Raw genomic sequence first — 12,693 nt, 5'->3', positions numbered from 1 at the left:
TCTCAAGTTTTAACTGCGCCCTATGTGAGGAGAAGAAAAGAGGCAGGTTCTTCCCGCTAAGAGCTGTCAGAAATCATCTCATACAGTGCATCTAGCGCAGGCCTTTAGTTAACATGCTGACAGCTATATGATTATTTTACACCAGTACACCGCCTGGTTTTATTGTGTTTTTATACCATGTTTTATGCGTTTGGTCTCGCTAGGTCTTCCTGCTTTACAATGCATTCCCTCTTTTAATTAGTCCTATTATAATGAGTATGCTCTTCTGTTCTAGATACAGTTAATTAATTAGGTATATAAACAAATGTGTAAAAAAAAGGAGAATCCACTTTGTTCTTTGCTCACTTTCATCTAATAAACAAGGACAATTATTGGGCTAATGAATTAAAATAAGCCTCTAGAGTGATTAATATTCACACTGGAAAAATTAATTTGACATTAATAGGATATTTGGCAAGATAAATAGACAGTACGGGACATGTCCGCACGTTGATTGATAATTGATAGATGGACGGCTCTCTTCACACAAATGCCTTTTTAATTAATAATTAGAAACCATAACCGTAAGCATTTAAAGTCCTACTGGATACATTAAAGCATGTGATTTTTGTGCTTACATCGCATTAAATAATGTTACCTCCTAACAGATATTGTTTAAGCAGGTGTCCAAGAAATAAAACTAAACAGAAAAATAAATAAAAGTCGTCTGCGACCTGCATGTGTTAGCCAATCAGAAAATTTGGGCGGGGCTTCTTGTTTCAACTGTTTTGTAGACTAAAACGCGGAAGTGAGTTAGCATTTTAGCAATTTGGTTAAATGGCTGAAATAAGGTCTGTGATGAACACATGCTCAAGACACTTTCACGTTTTATTCTACGACATAAAATACATCAATATTGCCCCACTCTTGATTTTTTTAAGCTGTTATGCGTCTTGAAAAAGGAGGTTGCTAACAAGTGGCTAAATGGGACTACAGAGGCTGTCGAGGACGTTAAACGTCATCACGCCGAGCAGGTAAACTCAGTCCACTTACAGCCTCATTATGCTCTTATAAACTAGTCTAACTCAAACATTCTGGGAAAATGTCAGTTGTCAGAAGCTTAGTGATGGTGATGTTGAAGTCGAGCGACCGTGGTGTATTCCGCCTTTTACTTCTGGCGAATGATTTAGGCTTCAAAATTGATAAAAGTTGCATTCATCTATGCAAATGATCTTGATGGACAAAACGTGTAAGTATCATAAAGTTGATCAAAGAACTTGTTTTTTGCGATAATCCAAAAGCCTAAGGGAAAATCCTATTGGGTTTTTGACGAGGGAACCAGTGCGATGCCAACTGCCGGTTGGCATACCTGCAACACTCTACAGACCTGTTTTAACGGTCATAAACAATCATAAATCCTGCAACTTTTTTTTATATTTTCTATATTTTTTATATTATGTACATTTATAACACTATACTTTGTATTTTATTACCTTTGCATCAAATTACAAGAAACTAGTTAATGCTGCTCTGAGGGTGTTTCTAATACAGCGTCTATGGAAGTTTTTCTCTCTTCCAACTGCCGTTATCAATCTCTCTATTTTTTTACACTATTCATAATTTTCAGTCACGTGACTGTCGCGTAGCATTGGAGGGCAAAACCCATAGATATCCATAATAAAGGCTAGATGTCTCGTGCGCGCTGCTGGCCAATGGAGGTCGACGTCCGCACCTGGCGGCCATCTTGTCACAGTCAGCTCGCTCACTCGTAACATTGTTTTCATGGGTGCTTGCACTTTTTAAATAACCATAACTTGCTCAATTTTCTACCGATTTTCAAACTGTTCGGTTTGTTATAAACGTCAGAGATGTAGTTATGACACAGCATACTTATGAAAAATTATTCATAATTTGTTCAAGCATCCATAATTATAGCCACGTTAATACCATTTGTAAGAAACCAAACCATTTGTAAATCCGTCAAGATTTCAGTGAGATAAGAGTATTTGTGTTCATGCAGATCACTCGCCTTACATCAGGTACCACAGAGCCCTGCCTGTGACAAGATGGCCGCCGGTGATGACGTTAGAGACATCTAGCCTTTATTATGGATATCTATGGGCAAAACCGCCATAGAACTCCATAGAACTGCAGCACAAGCATGTCAAATTTCCATCTTAAAACAAAAATATGTGAACAAGATGCACGTTTTGGGCACTTATGATCCATATACAGCACCTGCTGCAGTATTTGAGTCACTAAAAACAGCGGGACATTTTTAAAAACGTTTAACGTGAAAAACACTATAGGATGAGTTCCACCAATAAGGATTCAATTAAGCAAAGTTTAACGCTAATCTAGGATTTGTTGAAATGGGTTTTATTTTAAATCGAGTTACCACTTAATTTTAAACACAGATTAATTAGACAGTAAATTCGTTAGAATTATAGAGCTGATCAAGCAGCAGACGGAGGGTAAACTGACGACAGGCTAATGAATCCTTATTTGTGCAACCCACCCTTAAAGGGATAGTTCACCCAAAAATGAAAATTCTGTCAAGTTGTTCCAAACCTGTATGAGTTTCTTTGTTCTGCTGAACACAAAAGAAGATATTTTGAAAATGTTTGTAACCAAGCAGATAGAGCAACCACTGACTACCATAGTAGGGGAAAAAATACTATAGTAGTCAATGGTTGCTCTTTCTACTTGGTTACAAATATTCTTCAAAATATCTTCTTTTGTGTTCAGCAGAACAAAGAAACTCAACAAGTTTGGAACAACTTGACATAATTTAAATTTTTGGGTGGACTATCCCTTTAAAGTGCCGTAATGTACTAAAACAGTGATATTAAAAGATCAAATTCAGTTGTAACCTTTTTGATGATGCATATATATACAGGGCGAACAGTTGAGCCAAGAATATGAACGCAATGCGTTTTCTTTATAATGGGGTTCGATGGGAAAAATACGCTCAATGAGAAACCTTGTGTTTCATTAATATTCTGTGTTCATCTGCTTTCCTGTACAAAGTATGCAACATCAATAAGGTGTATATGGAATTTGGTATTTTAATATCACTGTCTTACTTCATTAATACGGACTACAAACCTGGTAAAAATGACTGGTGGGCAATGGAGGAAAGCCTTATTTTACCCTCCAGGTGGGCGTTCCTATAAGCGTGTGACGTCACGTGAAAACTATGAATAGTGGAGTATCTCTTTTGATATTTGAGCAAATGGGAACACAAAAATATACTTAATTTAGTCTCTCATTAACCGCTATAGAAATTTACCCAACTATGATGACTTCCGGTTAACTTTATTATTTTGCGCAACTAAAACTTTCATTATTTTGCTCGATTTATTAGTGCACGCTATTTTAAAGAAAATGTTTGTATGTCTTTGTTACCTTTTGTCAAAACTCGTTCCCTATGAAACAATTTCCTTTTTGGCTGACTTAATTTGGGAAAAGTGTCACATTACTGAAGCAAAATGGTCTGCAGATGCAGTTCCATATTGATTTATTTCTTTTTTACTCTAGACAAAATATAACATTCATACAGGTAATTTGTTCAATCTCAGGTCTACAAACCTGCTTCCACGATGCATATTTGTTAATAAGTCTGCGCTACAGAACTTTTTAACAAATGGCCACTCTACACCTCCAAGCCTGGAAAACCAAGCCTGAAAATTAGGCATCTGTATCATAAATCTTGGAAAGTTATGATAATTTGCAATTCACTCCCTCATCAAAGGCAATATTACCCTAATTTATTATCTTCTCGCGTGTGAGGCGCTCAGAGGCCGTGGAGATAAGAGTCTATCAGGAGGAGGATTGATTTTCATTAACAGATTGTAATAAAGATGAACTGCTCGGCCCGCACGCTGACCAAGAGCCACACTTTATTGTAATTGGGCCAATTTATTTCATGAGCCACTGCCTCCACTTTTTTAGGCTCTCCCCTTTTTTTTCTTTCTCTCTCTCTCTCTCTCTCTCTCTCTCAGTTCATTACTGTAATGTTTCATCCACATCATTTATTCTCTTCCCATATTTCAGCTGCCAGACAAACTGTATATTCACTATTTCATATATCTGTCTTCACAGTAGGACTATTTACTTCTTGACCTACATTATATCACATTTTGTAAAGTGGAAGCTATAACCATTTAAATGATAGCAGCGATTAACTAAATATTCTGCTATAAAAAGCCCTAAAATGCCATGGAATGACTCAAATTGGTGAATCGTTTCATCCGTTCATTTACAGAAAACATCTGATTGAACCAATTCACTAGAGGGAACACTATTGCTCTGGAACTGTTCTGAATGAACTAATTCACTAAAATGAATGGTCGACCCAAAGCTACATATACACTATATTGCAAAAAGTTTTGGGACGCCTGCCTTTACATACACATGAACTTTAATGACATACCATTCTTAATCCGTAGGGTTTAATATGGCCCATTCTTTGCAGCTATAACAGCTTCAACTCTCCTGGGAAGGCTTTCCACAAGGCTTAGGAATGTGTTTATGGGAATTTTTGACCATTCTTCTAGAAGCACATTTGTGAGGTCAGGCACTGATGTTGGACGAGAAGGCCTGGCTCGCAGTCTCCCCTGAAAAACAACCCCACACCATAATCCCCTCTCCACTAAACTTAACACTTGGCACAATGCAGTCAGGCAAGTACCATTCTCCTGGCAACCGCCAAACCCAGACTCGTCCATCGGATTGCCTGACAGAGAAGCGTGATTCGTCACTCCAGAGAACACGTCTCCACTTCAGAGTCCAGTGGTGGCGTGCTTTACACCACTTCGCATTGCACTTGTTGATGTAAGGCTTGGATGCAGCTGCTCGGCCATGGAAACCCATTCCATGAAGCTCTCTATGTACTGTTCTTTAGCTAATCTGAAGGCCACACGAAGTTTGGAGGTCTGTAGCTATTGACTCTGCAGAAAGTTGCCGACTTATGCGCACTGTGCGCCTCTGCATGCGCTGACCCCGCTCTGTGGTTTTACGTGGCCAACTACTTCATATCTGAGTTGCTGTTGTTCCCAATTGCTTCCACTTATTTAGTAGTGAGGAAATTTCACGAATGGAATGTTTTACCGCTGCGCTCATGTCTCGTGCATGACACGGTGCTCTAAAAAAGTCAAAAGTTGAACTTTTAAAAAAACAAGTCTCTAGACCTTACTTTTTTCATTCAGTTGACCTGCGTTTCACATTTTTAACAGCAAAAACGCGTTCTGTGTGAACTGGCCCTTACTTTACTTATCATCCTGGGACCCAGGAATAGACTTTTGTCCACTGTAGTGGACATTCAATTTTAGTGAATTTCTCTGACATCATACGTCAGAGTTTTGGTTTGGTTCGTAAAGAGCACATTCAGGCCTTTGCAGTGATACTAAATGTTTGGAGGTTTCACCATGACACCAACAACTTTTTTTAAATGACTGACATTCATTTAGTGGCCACTCTTATGGAAATATGATAATATTTTGTAATTATCATTTAAAGCTGACTAATTTTCAAATTGTCATAAATCAACATCTCAGGAAAATGTTATGGGGTTTCTAATCAAAATGTGACTTTCTGTTACAAAACAGGGCATTGATTTTTATGCATGTTCACAATAGAGGACACCAGGACTTAAATCATGTTTATCAGGCATTTTGGAGACACAACAAGTGAATAGGGAAATCAATTATATATCAGTATTTCTATGAAATATTAGATATTATTATGAAAATGTTGGCAATTATTACTCCCATTATTACACTTCATTTTTCATAACTTGTTGCCCCAAGAAAACATTAATATGCAAATTAGATACAGTGTATAGATACAGTGCATCCGGAAAGTATTCACAGCCCTTCACTTTTTCCACATTTTATGTTACAGCCTTATTCCAAAATGGAATAAATAATTTTTCCCTCAATTCTACAAACAATACCCCATAATGACAAAATGAAAGAAGTTTGTTTGAAATCTTTGCAAATTTATTAAAAATAAAACACGAAAACAAATCACATGTACATAAGTATTCACAGCCTTTGCTCAATACTTTGTTGAAGCACCTTTGGCACCAATTACAGAAATTCTTTTTTAAGTATGATGCTACAAGCTTGGCACACCTATTTTTGGGCAGTTTCTCCCATTCTTCTTTGCAGGACCTCTCTAGCTCCATCAGGTTGGATGGGGAGCATCGGTGCACAGCCATTTTCAGATCTCTCCAGAGATTTTCAATCGGGTTCAAGTCTGGGCTCTGGCTGGACCACTCAAGAACATTCACAGAGTTGTCTCATCACTCCTTTGTTATCTTGGCTGTGTGCTAAGGGTCGTTGTCCTGTTGGAAGATGAACCTTCGCCTCAGTCTGAGGTCCAGAGTGCTCTGGAGTAGGTTTTCATCAAGGATGTTTCTGTACATTGCTGCATTCATCTTTCCCTTGATCCGGACTAGTCTCCCAGATCCTGCCACCGAAAAACATCCCCACAGCATGATGCTGCCACCACCCTGCTTCACTGTAGGGATGGTATTGGCCAGGTGATGAGCTGTGCCTGGTTTCCTCCAGACATGACGGTTGCCATTCAGGCCAAAGTGTTCAATCTTTGTTTCACCAGACCAGAGAATTTTGTTTCTCATGGTCTGAGAGTCCTTCAGGTGCCTTTTGGCAAACTCCAGGCCAAGCCAGATTGGTGGAGCGCTGCAGACATGGTTGTTCTTCTGGAAGGTTCTCCTCTCTCCACAGAGAAACGCTGGAGCTCTGTCAGATTGACCATCGAGTTCTTGCTCACCTCTCTGACTTAGGCACTTCTCCCCCGATCGCTCAGTTTGGCCGGGTGGACAGCTCTAGGAAGAGTCCTAGTGGCTCCAAACTTCTTCCATTTACAGATGATGGAGTCCACTGGGGCTATCAAATAAAAATTCAAATTTCGAATATTCATCGAATGTACAAAAGAAATGCACATTCGAATGCAAAAACCTTGCATTAAAATTTTTGGTAGAGGCGCGCGAGACATGACGATGACGGAACTGATGCGGTTTGATTATCCAGTACAGCGCGCTGCGGCTGTGTTGTTCATTTGAAAAAGGCGGAAAAAACAGTGAGGACTCGGAGTCAGAGAGAAAATGGGCGACAGCGTATACAGTCAGACACAGAGCAGTGCAGAACAAGGTAATCAGGGCTTTGGAGCATGAGATGGATATAAATGAAAGAGAAGATACGCTTCCTGTTGACGAAAACCCTCTCAGTTGGTGGCAAAATTATGCGGTATAACGTTATGTATCCACATTTCGCAGCTGGCAAAGACATACTTGAGTTGATCATACTTCACCAAAAACGCTCAGCACTCGCTGCAGGTCAAGTTGTCCGCTTGGTGTTTTTGACGAACAATATGTAGATGTTTAGTGAGTGGAAATGGATTGTTTCTGAATGTCCGTTTGCTATTTTGTGTCCACATTACGTTGTCTGTTGAAGCGTGTTTTCTCAGGTTACTGATGCACTTGCAGTTTTATGCACTTTTGTTACCTAATTTTCCTTACATGCTCATTAATGAAATTATATTTAATTTAATAACAATTGTTTGAAAAGTTAATGAACTGTAAAAAGTGAATGTCATTTAATTTCAATAAAAGACACAATGCTTGATTTGGTTTGCATTTGCTTGTTGTGCTCGCTTGCGTCCTCTTGTGGGCATAGGAGATAATACAGTACTTTTCCCCTCTAAAATTAAGTATTGCCTTTAGAATTAGAATATAATTCGAATTTTGATCCTATTTAAGAAAGAATTTCGAATTTAGCTTTTCAGCCATTTTGACAGACCTAGAGTCCACTATGCTCATTGGGACTGTACCCTTCCCCAGATCTATGCCTCAAGACAATCCTGTCTTGGAGGTCTACAGACAATTCCTTGGACTTCATGGCTTGGTTTGTGCTCTTTCATGCACTGTTAACTCTGGGACCTTATATAGACAGGTATGTGCCTTTCCAAATCATGTTCAATCAACTGAATTTACCACAGGTGGACTCCAATCAAGTTGTGGAAACATCTCAACAATGATCAGTGGAAACAGGATGCACCTGAGCTCAATGTTGAGTGTCATGGGAAAGGCTGTGAATACTTGTACATGTGATTTTTTATTTTTAATACATTTGCAAAGATTTCAAACAAACTTCTTTCACGTCGTCATTATGGGGTATTGTTTGTAGAATTGAGGAATAAGGCTATAGCATAATCAAATTGTGTTATGTTTAAATGGGTCTAAATGTGGAAAAAGTGAAGCACTGTGAATATCTTCCGGATGTAGGACTACACATTTATGGCCATTTTACCCACATATTGCATAAAGTAAAATGGTATATCAATTAATTCCATTATATCTTTCATAACATAGTTGATACTTTCTTTATACAAAGTTTGGTTAAAACAAATCCTGAAAAATGATTGGTGAATGAAAAAGAAAATCCCATGGTTTTTGCCTTTTTATTCTGGGTGTGACAGAGCATAGCATTATGAATAAAATATATTCTTTTCATTTGTTTCTTATGCTCTAAACCAGTGGTTCTCAACCTTTTTTTCAGTGATGTACCCCCTGTGAAATATTTTATCAGCCAAGTACCCCCTAACCATATAGTTTAGACATCTTACATTTTGACATCTAAATTTTGCCTCGTTTTAGCCTAGACATCAGGGCTGTGTTTGGACGGCTATTAGACGTCTTTTAAAAGCAAAATTGCTTTCTGGGTAGAATGAATTGGACACACCAGCGCTACATATGAAAGAAAGATAGACTGATTACCTTAGCTCACTCGGCAGTGAACTTGACAAAGTTGTCAAATGAGCATTACAACTTGTAAGCTGGGAATTTTCTGAGAGCTCGTACTTGTACCACCTGAGCACTGCAAATTCATGTCGTTGATAGTGCTGCCACAGAAACGCATAATTCCCGGTCCGAGGACTTCACGTGTTGTCATCTCGATAATTACGATTACTACATGGTATAAACGCTATCCTAGAAATCTAGACGCACCCTAATGGCAGCAAATGTAATTGGCAGCCAGGGTCATCTAGCAACTCTCCGTTGGCTTGCGAGCTTGAAAAACCAAACTCTGGTCAGGCCAATCACATCATGTATAGTCGGTGGGCGGGCTTAACATAATGACGGCAGAGTTGCGACGGTTCCGCGTGAATTCCATGCTTCTTGAAAAGAAAGATGGCTAACTTGGAGTTAAAGGAACACGGCGACTTTTTGGGACTTTAGCTTACTCAAGGTAGCTTACCCCAGAGTTAGATGTGTAATATCATTGTTCCGCTGCACCCATAGTACGGCACAAAGGTCCTTGATTATTACGTAGGAACGAGAGAATAGTTCCTAGCCATATCGGTCTAGAAAATGGCAACTTTTCATTTTCCGTCGGTCTTAGTACACAATGTAACTATACACATCATAACATGTAAATAGCAAAATGTTGGCATTATTTTGTCACTTATTGAGCAGTTAGGCTAGCTGGAGCCATTCACCTCCAGTCTTTGTGCTAAGCTAGGCTAACGGTGTTTGCGTCAGACAGAGTTATGGCACGCACAGAGATGAGAAGGGTATGTATGGACTTATCTAACTCTGGGGGATACGGTGAATAAGCTAAAGTCCCAAAAAGTCGGCGTCTTCCTATAAGCTTTTCTTTGATAAAAGAACGGCACTGAAGTCATTCTTTATAAAGGAAGATGTGTTCGGAGTTTTGCCGCAAAATTTTAATCTATCAACTAGCTCCGCTGGTGGGAAAACGCATGGGACTCAGCCACAACCCGCTGATAGCGGTGTGGTTGGTTGTAGTGCTATCCTATTGCGTGCAGAGGGAATTTGAAAGACAATCGTTTATCCCGCCCCTCAGATTGAGCCCTGCCAACGGTGTGTTCCCAGCCCCAACATCTTGATGTGGGTCTGGCTTGTCAGGCTATGTAAACGCAGCATTACATGCTAAGTTCAATCATGTGACCCCAGTCCAAATAATGTTTCAGTATCATGTTAAAAAGAGGACTTTGTACTTACCTTTTCACAACTCTGTATGTTATGCTCAATTCAATGGAATGAATAAGACTGTAAGAACCAAACACAAATAGACTTGATACTTAAATTTAAAATTTTATTGTAAAATTGAAAAAAAGAGAGAAAGAGAGAAGCCCATTAAGTGTTTCTTTTCAATGCATACATTTTCTAAACATAACCAATAAATAGGCGATTCATAAACAGATTGTTGTCAGGAATAAATAAATAAATAGATAAATAAATAAATAAATAAATAAATAAACGTTCATAAATTAGTTGGCAAATCATTAGATGAGTAGGCATAACAGTAAAACAATGAAAGCAGCAAGTATTTGAGAAATGTCAACGGGATGTTTGGTTTCTCAGGCATTTTGTCTTGGACATATCTTCTCTGTCTCAAAAGAAAAAGAAAGAAATAAACAGAAACACTGTCCATTCCAGTTGTTCATGCTGCACCAAATCACATCGCAGAGATAGATGGCGCACCTCTCGTTCTCTTTTCTCGGAAAATATCAAAAGAAATCAACAAACATTAACAAGAAAACCAAAAACAACTGTAAACAGCATTGTCTCATCCAGGCTTTAAGAACCGCGCAGGGAGTGCCTGGCTCTCCCACTGCACATTTCACACAGCAAAATCAATACTCTTGATATATATTTCCTTATGCTTTGTGCTGAGAAAACCAGAACTTTAACATGATCTTTATAAAGCAAAAAACCCGCCCCACCCCGAAAGCCACCCGCCCACCGACTACTCCCCCATAGAATCTGAGAAATGTGCTGCTGTTCCCTAATATACAGATTTCATATCTATAATAAGCTACTTTCCTTAGCATACAAACCATAGTTAAAGAATCATATCGTTAATATGAGTAGTACCTTTATAACACTTTAACCCCCGAAGCTTTCCCACCCTTTCCCCCCTTGAGCATGCTCACAGATCAAAGTTCGGGCATGAAGATCTGAGCAACGAAACGCGAACGTGGTTTGAATGAGAAAAACGCAAGTATGAAATGCTGGTGGTCTGGTTTCTTCAGAAATACCTGTAGTGCAAAACACCTCCCCCCTTGTTTCTCCCGCGAAAAAAACGCAATTTGTATTAACGCCGTCGGTTCACCTTTCAACACATCAAGTCTCATTTTATATGCCTTTCCAATCTCATTTTTTTTCTTTCAGGCTGTAATGATATCATCCTTCAAACTTATTAAACTTCAGGCACTAGTTGCCATTTTTAATTTGTATTACACTTGCTTTTACATGCAGGCCAAATTTAATTTGATTTTAATAATTCACATCTGGCATGGAGAGATTCTGCGAGGAAGGCCCTTGCAACTTGAGGTTATTAGACCGCCGATGCCCGAGGGCTGCATGTCTGTATATCACGACGTTCTGATATGCCACCACAGGACAGGAGAGGGGAGATGAAATGGAGAGAGTTCAGCAGAAAAAGGCCATTATAACCTGTGAATCGAATGCGATCCATTTCGGTGCGACCTGAGGCTAAAAAACGCCTGTGATATACGGGCGACGTTAATGTTTTCCGGCCAAACTTATTTCTGACGTCTGCGAGATTAAACATTTAACATACAGATATATTTTTAGGTAAGACAAACAGGTCAAATATCCACAGTGGAAATCAAATGAGGTCAAAATATGTGCTTTTCTGTCCTACCTAGATTCTAGAGCTCTGTTTATGCATCCATTTCTGTTTATTTGCGAATTCTGTGAGGACCTGAACTTCCTGTGTACTTCTGTGACTATGTTATCTTTTCGTTTTGGCATATCTATGAAGGCAGTGCAGAATCGACGAGTCGGCAAATGGCGAGCGTAGCGTAACGGCAGTGTGGATAAAACGGAAAAATGTATGGAAGAGGCAGACAAGAACTTGAAATGCATAGGAAAACAACTGTTTCGAGAATACTGTTCGTTTAATAGTTAAAGACCCCGTGAAATTGTTTGGCGAGTAGGTGTATTTCCTTCTGAAACAGGAAATAGGAGCATGAACTTGTTTTAAATAGCCAATATAGTTTGGAACACTGCAAAAATCCTACACTTAACAAGTATTGTGTCTAATTTTCCACCTAAAATATCGAAAAACTTTATCTTTGAGGAGGCAATTTAGTCTAACTCCATATATTTTTTTGATATTTATAATCAGGGCTTACCAGCCACTGTGACTAGTGGTTTTCCACTCAGCGTTTTCACTGGCCACTATTTTATCATCGATACCAGGGGGAAAAACTGCCATCTAGATATTTTTTCATCTCATAATTTGGCAACAGGTAGGCTATATTAGGCTGCTGTCACTTTAAGACCTGAAGCACGGATCCATTATACGGTTAAGGCTGATTTATACTTCATAGCCTATGGTATAGCCTGATATGCACCTCTCCGAAAATGTAACAATGTGTCAATTCTACGCGGACCGCAAGCTCTGTGATTCAGGTAAAAAAAAAATCTGCGATAGTGTCGCATTTCCTCATACACATTTTGCTGATTATAAATGATCTGTACAATCTGTACATGTTTATGTGAATACTCGCCATTATTTTGTGTGTATTTGGCCGTTTAAGAGCAATAACCAGAGAAAAAAAATTTAGTTCTGAAAGGCGGCTTTATGTGCGCGCGCACTTTGGGTGTGAGCATAAAATCCCACGCCGAAATTC

The sequence above is a fragment of the Gobio gobio genome (assembly GCF_949357685.1).
Source record: "Gobio gobio genome assembly, chromosome: 24".
NCBI classification, from domain to species: domain Eukaryota; kingdom Metazoa; phylum Chordata; class Actinopteri; order Cypriniformes; family Gobionidae; genus Gobio; species Gobio gobio.
This window is presented reverse-complemented; position numbering follows the sequence as displayed.